A 10,232-nucleotide genomic window follows, 5' to 3' on the forward strand; every position below is an offset into this window, starting at 1 on the left:
CAGCTGGCCTACGAGATCGACCACATGAGAATTTATAGACTAAGATTATAATTGTGCCTTTTTGATGTACTAAGCCCAAAGCAAAAAATTATGATTAATACATTGCTACATTGGTAATTGTTGGCTGAATTATTACATATGCATATAGTAAGACACAAGTGGTAAGCCGCGGCACAAGTGTGCCTCTCTTATCAAGAGTTACATTTTTGTTTCATTTACCATAGGGTCATGAAGTCTCTAGTGCAAAAAAAATTACGAGATATTTCTCCGCGGTCAATAGCCTCATCTGGTGAGAGAAGTGTCCAGTGCAGAAATACACCATTTCATGTGAGCATGATTTGTATAGTAATTTGATAAGGCTACCTTTAAGTTTTCTTGTAACATTTTCAATTTTAAAAAACGCAGTCATAAAACATGGTATTTGTTAAACGAAAGATATCGGAAACAAGGCTGGTTGGCTGGCTGGCAGGCTGTTTTGGAGTTTTGTGCGTTATTATGCGGCACGTGTCCGTTAGTTTACTTTGTGGAATATTCACAACTCGTCCCTGTAGTGCCTATGTCTAACTGGTAAGTATTCCTTAGTTTGTCCTTTAATTTTCTCTAAAATGCCACGGCCAACTTCATAGTGTCGAGTGAGGAGACTACACGTTTATCTACCATAAATTAAGTGGATTAGAGTTTAATAGTGTTAAACTTCTTTGTCTTTTGCTTTGTGATCTGTTTTGATCACTATTTCGTATATTAAAATCTGTAAAAGTATTACTTTATGCTAAACAAAACTGTAGGTAAGTACATTTTATGACGACATAAATAAGTTGTTACCATATTATCGCCATAAAAGAAGAACAAATAATTATTCAATTAATTATTTTCTTTCCAAACTCGTAGCTACTATATGCTAGATTGTATAATGGGAAGTGGTTCAGGGCAGTGCAGCATGACGCTCATCAAGCAATCATTATGGAGGCGCCATGTTTTTAAAACTGCTTTCCATAGCGCATGATCCGCGATCCAAATTAATCCCCTACTACAATATTGTTTCATAAAATTAGAATAATCTATTTCGAAAAAATTTGCCCCGTTTTATAAAACGGAATCTCTGAGAGTTTCCGAGGCAACATTAATTATTTCGCCCTCGCTCCTGTGGTATGCCGTGACTACCGGCGTGATTTTGCATATAATTTTCTACTCAATAAACGCTACGTTTACTGTGCCGCTAAAGCAATAAATGAAGTCGAAAAGACCGTTTCGGTAACATTCAGGGATATTATAATTTGTAACGTGTTTTTTTTTATTAGCACAAGTTAAGCAAGCTTGCGCTTGACGACATTCATTAGGAAAGCAACGATGAGGTCTAAATTGGAGCACGCTTGTCTAGAAGATGCATATTCACTCGTGTCTTGAAGGTAATTAGGCTTAGGTAATTACGTGGCAGAAAGTACTTTCTTATCTACTTTTACTAATATTTTGAAGAGAAAAGATTGGATTGCTTGTAATTGGTAAACACTAAAACTACTGAACCGGTGAATCCATTGTCTAATAAATTTTAACGCTAAGGTAATGCCATCATCCTTTGAACAGGACCATTAGCTCCACATGCCTGGAAGCTGGATTACATTGACGGTGCTAGCGACGATCATCTGCTGAAACCCTAGGCAAATAATCTGGGGGGGCACCTCCCCCTAACTTTAGCCACTCTCACAGTGCGCCTTGCGTGTCACAGCACGCACTGACCCGCAGTCTCCTGGCTGCCACGTCACGGCAGAGGCCACTCCGGATGGGTTCAAAACTAATCGGGCATAATCCGACAAACAAATTAGGTAAGCCGGTCATACATAGATTTTAAATCCTGTAGGTTTCCCTTTCATCACGCATCACGTTTAAAATGTTTGCATCAGCGTAACTACACTCAGCCTCGTGACATTCATTGCACTATGGCTGACAGGGCCGCGCGTCATGGATGCCCCTATGGAAATAGCCACGCCATAGCTGACATTAGTACGTCGTGATGGCACATAATATAATTAGTCACTCTGCACTGACCTTTTAGGGGAGGTTTATCGGTGGTAGGCGGAAGATTTTACATAATAAAAACTAAACCAAAAATGTAAAATTAAAGTTTTATGAAAATACTTTTTCAAATCATACACAGTGTGACAAAGTTAATCAAGTGACTCAAATAATTTTATAACTGCGCTGGCATAGTTAGGTACTCAAGCAATGGATAGGTAATTAGGAAAAAATATAAGTAAGTAGTCCTTATCCATTTCAAATAAAGTTGAATATAGTTTAACTTTATTCTAACCACCTAATTTGTTCCATTCTTGCATTATCATGTTGCATACAAAGCTCTACAATAAAATGGAATATGGAATATCGTGTACTAATGATATTAACTATCCACGAAGAAGTTCATGCTTTTGCAGTGCCACTTGACTTTTACTGAACTAAATTCAAGAAACAGCTAACCTATATTTCTACTATCTAAAATTATGAAATGTTTTAAATTAAAGTTTTGATTGGATTATCCAACAGAAGCATAACAATGCGGCAATACGAGTGATTCAAGATGAAATCTTATTAAAAGTGCATGTAGCCAAGCCAACGATTTGCCTGCATCTCCACCCCGCCCTGGGGTCGCAAGCGGTAATATAACGGACGATTCAGTTGCAAGTCACGGACTAGATTACCGCGCGACGTCGCGCCTCACGATCGGTCCAGAAAACAGATGCTCAATTACTTATCTCCTTTTCATATCCAACGCAAAATTAAAACCCAACTTTATCACTATTTATCCCATACCATACCCTACATTTTTCTTTATCAGACAAGTTATCAGTTTAAGTAGCACAAGTAGAAGTATCTACATAATAATATCATCTTTGTGAAGTAAATAAATCATCAAGCAAACTTTATTATTTTATGCACTTCTATGCATAAAAACATACTCGTTATATTTTGATCATTAAAGCTGTGCCATAAGTGCTAGATACGGTACGGTTTTAATAACAAAATATTTTATCTAAAAGATAAAAATACTTCACTTAGCAAAAATACTGTAGGAAATTCAGCGGGAAACTTACGTAAATTAAAAGGAGGAAGAAAAGCAGGTTCCATCAATAAGTGGCGGTGGAGTTAGCAAATTGAATTGAATAAAACACACAAGTCCGCTAACGAGCCGGTGTTTACCCAAGTGGACACTAATTGGCTTAGCCAGCGGTCGCCATCGCACTCAAAACAAAACAATCTAAGGTCTCAGCTCGAATGGATATGGTAGGTATTTTCGCTATTTTTTCGCACTTCCGTTTGAAATATTTGCACTCCTGTTTGATCACCTTTATTGTACGGATTCGTTGTCGGTCCGGTACATGTCCAATTTGTCAGGTTTCAAACTCTATTAACGCACATTTTTGCGAATATACTTGATCGGATCTTTTTTTGTAAAGAATGGTCTTTTTTGAAATTGCAAAGAATATGCTACCCGGGCCCTATTGCTTACACCATAAATAAACAAGAAGTTTGTTTAAAAAAAATATTTTTGTATATTTGATTTTTAAATATGTTGCTTGTTAATTCGAAACAACATCTTTTTTTTTTTTTTCATCAAACGCAATTTTGAGTTAGGTGCTATTTACAACAGCTAACATTAGGTATAAATTGACGAGCGTAATAATCGATCCATAAAGTCGACATTAATATATTTAGATCACCTTCAGATATTATGATCCTACAAATTGCCACATCCATTTTGTATACCATAAAAGTGCTGTTGAGAAATACAATTTAGTGTGACTCTTGAATGAAAATACAATCACTAACAAGACGCGTGACTTATATAAGACAACTTTATTGAGCACGTCTTCTACGGAACAGCAGCAATTATAAAAAGCGAAGATACCCTAGTGTTTAAGACTTCAGCCTGATTTTCGGGGCGTCTTAGGTTCCAATCCGGGCACACGACCCTAAATTTTCGGAGTTAAGAGGGCTCTCTCCGTCACTCGTTTCATACAATCGTAGTTCCAATTTCATTTGAATATTAAGCAACCAAAGTCAATGAAATTTTGCGGACATATTCTAGAAAATAATATCTATGTCTGTGTTTTTCCAGATTTCTGTTAAAATATTCGGTTTCAAAGTTACGCGGTCTTAAAAAATTTCATACAAATCTTTGAGCACCTGTTATTTTAAAAGTACATATTTTAAAAAAAATCTAAAACACCACAGACACAGATATAGTTTCTAGAATACGTCTGCAAAATTTCATGGACTTTGGTTGCTTAATATTCAAATGAATTTGGAACTACGATTGTATGAAACGAGTGACGGAGAGAGCCCTGTTAAGGTCCAAACGCACTTACGTTGTTCTGCGCAACGCGACGCGGCACGTCAAATATTGTAGTTTATATAGAATAGAATGTATTTTTGTTGAAGTAGTCTTGTCTTTGTAAGTGGTCTTGAATCGTCAAAATAATTTACCATTGGTTCGGAATGCCGTTCCTACCGAGAAGAACCAGCAAGAAACTCGGAGGTTGCTTTTTTACTCAAAGGTACAATTATACAATATTTTGTGAAGCCTGCAAATCAACACTTGGCTACCATCGTGGACTAGAGCCAAAACCCTTTTTATTCTGAGAGGAAACTCGTACTCACTATACTCAGTACTGGGCCAGCGATGGTTTGGGATGATTATGGTTAATTAATAGCTAAAAGTAATCTTAGAGCCCAAACATTTGCTAAAACCACAAATTCTTCGTATTAAAAAAGCAGAAGATCCTGTTTCTCTCTGTCTGTCTGATAATTTTTCACGATTAATAATCCCCTGAACCAATATCGACTATAGGTAGGTGTATTTAAAACACATACTGGAACTTTGTTTTTTGTACGAAGCTGATAAGCTTTATGTAAAGCAATTTTTGACGTAATTGGTAATTACTTTCTAAGCAAAATATATTTAACCTCGTGGTGATGCAGAAAAAACTTGTTTAATAAGAGCCAGGTAATTTCGGAGATGCCCGCGAGGCAGCCTCTAACCTAGGTATAGCTACATACACCTAAAGGAAAATTTAAATAAACACACTTAAGTTTACTGCGACAAAATGAGCTCGAAATAAAAGTAAACATTCCTTGTCGTATTTGTTTCTACACGAAAGTAATATTAATTATGTGGAGCTTGTTTTATTCTCACAAAATTATCTCTGTTATAGCTGAACCTGTTTAGTATATTGTTTTATCTAATTAAACTAGTTCAGAGTAAGACCTGGAATATATGCTTTTGCTGGCAGAGCAAAGGCAAATAGTATTCAGATCGCGAAAGTAATTTTAGAAGTGTTAATGCAAGGTGCGTCCTGCGCATACTCTCCGACGGCACCCGACGCGGCAGCGTATCACTGACTTTGTATCTTGTGTTCAATTTGCATATAAATTGTGTCTTCCGGTCAGACAGCCACCAAGATGACACACGTCCGTAATATGTCCCCAAGCAAAAGTTTATCACATCACTATAATTGCATATACGCCAGCATAATTTCGTTCCGTGATCCCTCGTTTTATCATGACTAAAGAAACATAATTATCTACTCTGATCATGTTTATTCTAGGTAATAGGTAATGCTAGTTGTGTACGGCTGCTTCTTCTGTAGACCTATTTGTTTCAAATCCTATTCTACGGCAAACATCATACTCCATTCGATGAGCTGTGAGCGACTTTGCGTTCATAAGTTGCACGCACATACAAACTGTGGGACTAACTCCCTTCGGCGATGTTCCCACTAGATTTCAACATGAGGCGGATCAATAAATTCCTTAAAAACCGGCATTGGTAATTCCTCTGGTGTTGCAAATATTCGTGGGCGGCAGTAATCATTTTACATCAGATGAGCCACTTGCTCGTTTTTTTAAAGTTATAAAAATTCAAAAACACGCGAAACATACCGATTACTTTGGTCAAATACATTACATTAATTGCACCGGCTTAGCGCAAACACAAGCTAATGACGGTCATAAATCCATCTTTTATCGTTACTAAGTTAAATTAACGCCTATATTAGTCTTCATCACTCTCGCCTTTAGCGGCAGCAATAAAACGATGAAAAGAACCTAATTTTTCAGCAAATCATCTCCGGCCCACATAGAGTCATCAATATTAATTTTGCGGCGCGCCTCCGAAACAAACACCTTTCCAAAGTAGCATGAGCGCTTCCTTTGTGGCAACTATGACGGTGACTCGCCGCCGATGCCGCAGGGGGCTAACTCAATTTATTTGGATAATTGGCTTGTTTCACGGGCGTGCTCTACACCTATAAATTGTTTCACGCCGCGCTGTATGGATTACAGAAACGTCATAATTACCTTAATTTACATTGTTACATCAATCCACGTTTATATTTTGATGAGCGCGACATGCTAGATACAAATGTTTGTTAACAAATCAATTATATACACAGATAGCTTCTATTTCTGTTATAAAAGACTGTTTGACAGTTTTAGGGACTTTGAAAGCTTAAAAAAATAATTGTTTTAGGCTTCAGAGAATGAAGAGTCGATAGTGGGTGAAGTTATTATAATTTTATATTCTTGTGTCAGTGCCAATTTTTTTGGCAACTCCTCTTTTGGTATCATAAAAATAACATTAAAAGCACAAAGTCATTTCAATATTTTCAGATTCATCATAATAAAAATTTCTACTATTCAACTAGGTAAGCCAAATTGATATTATTGATCTAAAGGATTAAATTCCAATCCCCCGAATCTATCTTCCATAAATTGAATCGGGGAATACCTAATGCCTAGTGTATAATTTAAAGGAAGGTCCAGTGAGGCAATTTCTTCAAAGTGCTCTCCGTGGTTTGTAGTGTGTAGCACCCCTTATATTTACATATAAATTATTTTGTAGATACGTGTAGAAACAAACAACTTCAGAAGTATTCTTTGGGTTTAATAAATGTGATTGTTATTTAATCCGATGCAAACGTGTAGTTTTATGTGACTCTCTTTTTTGTGTGACTGTGGAAACGTAGACGGACGAGTGGATCGATTTTATGCGGTTTGTTTTGTTTGAAAGAGAGTGCTTGCGAGTTGGTCCTTAGACACGTTTGATTGAAATCAGTTCAGATTTTATAAGTGTTTTAAAGGGATCTTTTTTAATGGTGCTAGGTTGTGCTTGACTATACAGTTTGATTGTATAATATTTATATTTCTTAGCGGAATGCGATGGCAGTTGGAAAGTCTCGGGCCTCAGGTCTAGGAGACGTCCAAATTCTTAGAAGTCCTTATGTGAAATCTCAATATGTTCAGTAAATAAGCGCCAGTTCGGAATTGAATGCCACCGGAAAAAGTAGAGTGAATTATTTTCTATCCATTGGACGATTTCTGTAGAGTATTATAAAAAAAATTGCGCTTGCTGCGTGCATGATGCTATTCTTTAACTCGATTGATACTGAATTGAATATGCCTCGTTTCTGTAAAGTTAAAGAAAAACATTGACAACTGTCCCGAGATTAAAAATATTCTTTCGACTGCAAAATTTTTTGTTAGTTTTACTAAAGAACTATGAAATGACTATCGTTTTTGTAAAATGAAAGCTTAATCCTCGCTCTTGCTTCACTCGCGCTTATTTGAAACTCACATACGATACATGAATCCTGAAAACATTACACACCTTTTTTACGTTTTATTGGACAATCGTGTAAAATCGTGCAGGCTATGCTAAACAAAGCTACTCGCGAATACTCAACAATTTCAGAAATATAGAATAGTCTCTTTCTTAAAACAAGAAATAAATAAACGGAAGCAGACGGGCTCCAGCACGGCAATGGCTCTATTGATAAAATGATTATTGAAACGAAGGCATTGGATTAGTTTACCCGGTGCACGTACGGCCGCGGCGTCCAGCCGTCATTACGGCGGCTCCGCGCCAAATTGCGACATCCGCAGCCTTTGCTCGCTGCACTACCTCTGCACTGGAACTAACTGACCAATTCAGCCCATTTCGTCGTTATAATAAACGCTTTTCTACAAGTAGGTAAGTACGCCAATATTGATCAGGTACACAATTCGACACATCTACGTAGATATCTTCCGACATCTATCGACACAACTCACCATTCAAATTATATCTGCGCTATGATAAAATTTGATAATATTCGACCACAGCACTGCTTTCGCGCAGCATACATAATTGCAGCCGTTGGTATGAGTTTTCAAAACAGAAAGTCCACAGCGCTGAAGCTACACTTTCGCGTAGCTCCATGCGGCTGATTTGAGTGTGCCCGTCATATTGCAGGGATTAAATTATTTTCAAAATGTATGAAATCTATTAAAAGGTTATTAAATATGAAAGAACTCAATCCAACTTTTATTCGGAAAAAATACCCTATTTCGTAATTACTTCCATAGTCTTCAATTAGATTGTGGATTGAATTCGGGGCTTCAGTCACAGCGTCAACGTTTCGTAGCACGCCGCTGTACATTACTCGATCCTCAGTACCAAGCCACTGCTGTTTATTTTACCGCAATGAATTTTCTAGAAATATTTTCTTCGTTTTTTAATTTTGAATACATTTGAGTACAATTCTCTGTAGCGGTAGCGCGCCCCCGGCAATCTCCAAATTGCCTCTTTATGTGCAGATAGATGTTCCGACCCTCGGTTTTCCGTCTTTTGAATGTCGTTTTGCTGTTAAATAACTGTACTCTATTATTGTAATTTTGATCTTGTAAAGTTTATTATCCATATTTCGTACTTATGCATCTATCTTATTCTTATACTCCTTCAGTGTTACGATAAGATAAATATCAATAAGTCTGGCAAAAAGTTATTATGAACTAAAGCTAACAAAAAGGCCATATTTTCCGAGCTCTACAGTCACCCACCTACTTTTAGTAACTAATAATAAAAACATAATAAGGATAAGAGCACAATTGAAATAAAAATAAATTAAGTCAGCACTTATTTTTTCCCCTGAGTTATACCCGCTTTAAATACGTTTGCTTATGACTTTATAAGTACTTTTTATTAAGAAAAATCTCTGTTTTTTAAATTAGTTCTTAACGAGAAAATTCTTTTGAATATCAGACCACTAAAGATCACAATTACACGTTTTACAAGATTCGAACTCATTTATTTTTCTTTTAAGAAATTATTTCTCGTGAAGGAAATTAATTCCTTGGCATTATACTTCTTTCAGAATTTGAATAAACTTGGAAAAGATTTCATAAAAAATAGACGAACCGAGGGCCTGCGGCTAATGCCAAATTACGTCGTTATTTACAAGTACGAACAGGTACCTACTTCTTGTACCGGGGAATACAGATCAGATAATATTTGATACACGATATCTTCCTGAGATTTTTAACAAGATTGGTAAGCGACAACTGCTATTTGTTAACATTTAAATTGGTTTAAATGTTAACAAATAGCAGTTGTCGCTTGATACTATAAAATAAACATAATATTAATTTCATAACAAGGCAAGGTATAAATTTCGTGCTCGATGATAAGTAAGGTACTTGTCCGACCACCTACGATTAGCGAGAAACGAGTTAAGCTAAAAACTAGTAGCGAGTTGGTGGGCAAAAAGAACGAGTGTTGAGCTTTAATGTCGCCGAGACATACCTACTAGGGATTGCAATGCTGGATCCGCAATCCAGCAATCCAGCTGGATCCAGCACGTTTTTGGTGCTTGCTGGATCCAGCGTCAGACGCTGGATCCAGCGGTGCGGATCCGCAATAAGCTAAAAACACGTAACTTTCTTTCTTTTCGCGCAAAACCAACAGAATATCTTTCAGAAAAGTAAAAAAAAACCTGTAACATATTTGATTGGCTTCTCAAGTCTGAAATTCAACTTCTATTAAGATTTTATGAGTGGGAATTGGAATAGGCTAGACAATTCTATTTCGAAAATTAGTGAGACTGAGAAACTGAGAGCCCTACAAAGTTAGTAACATAGTACCTAAATGAATAGCTATTTTAGATAAATGATGTGTATAAGAGAAGATACTGTAAAATATAGCACGGTACGTTTTTGGGTCCAAGGTTTTCGTTCTGAAAATTATTTTGACCAACAGAACAAACCCCGTGGACGGCCGGAGATCCTAGTTGACAGTGAGAAATTAAAAATGAGTGTTTGGTGGACCAGTGCTGTTAACATACACTACAGCTTCCTAAGATCTGGCCAGACGAATACGACTGATCTTTATTGTTAGCAATTACAAACCACTACCGAAAAGCTAGCCC

This window comes from Maniola jurtina, chromosome 2, assembly GCF_905333055.1.
Source record: "Maniola jurtina chromosome 2, ilManJurt1.1, whole genome shotgun sequence".
Taxonomy (NCBI): domain Eukaryota; kingdom Metazoa; phylum Arthropoda; class Insecta; order Lepidoptera; family Nymphalidae; genus Maniola; species Maniola jurtina.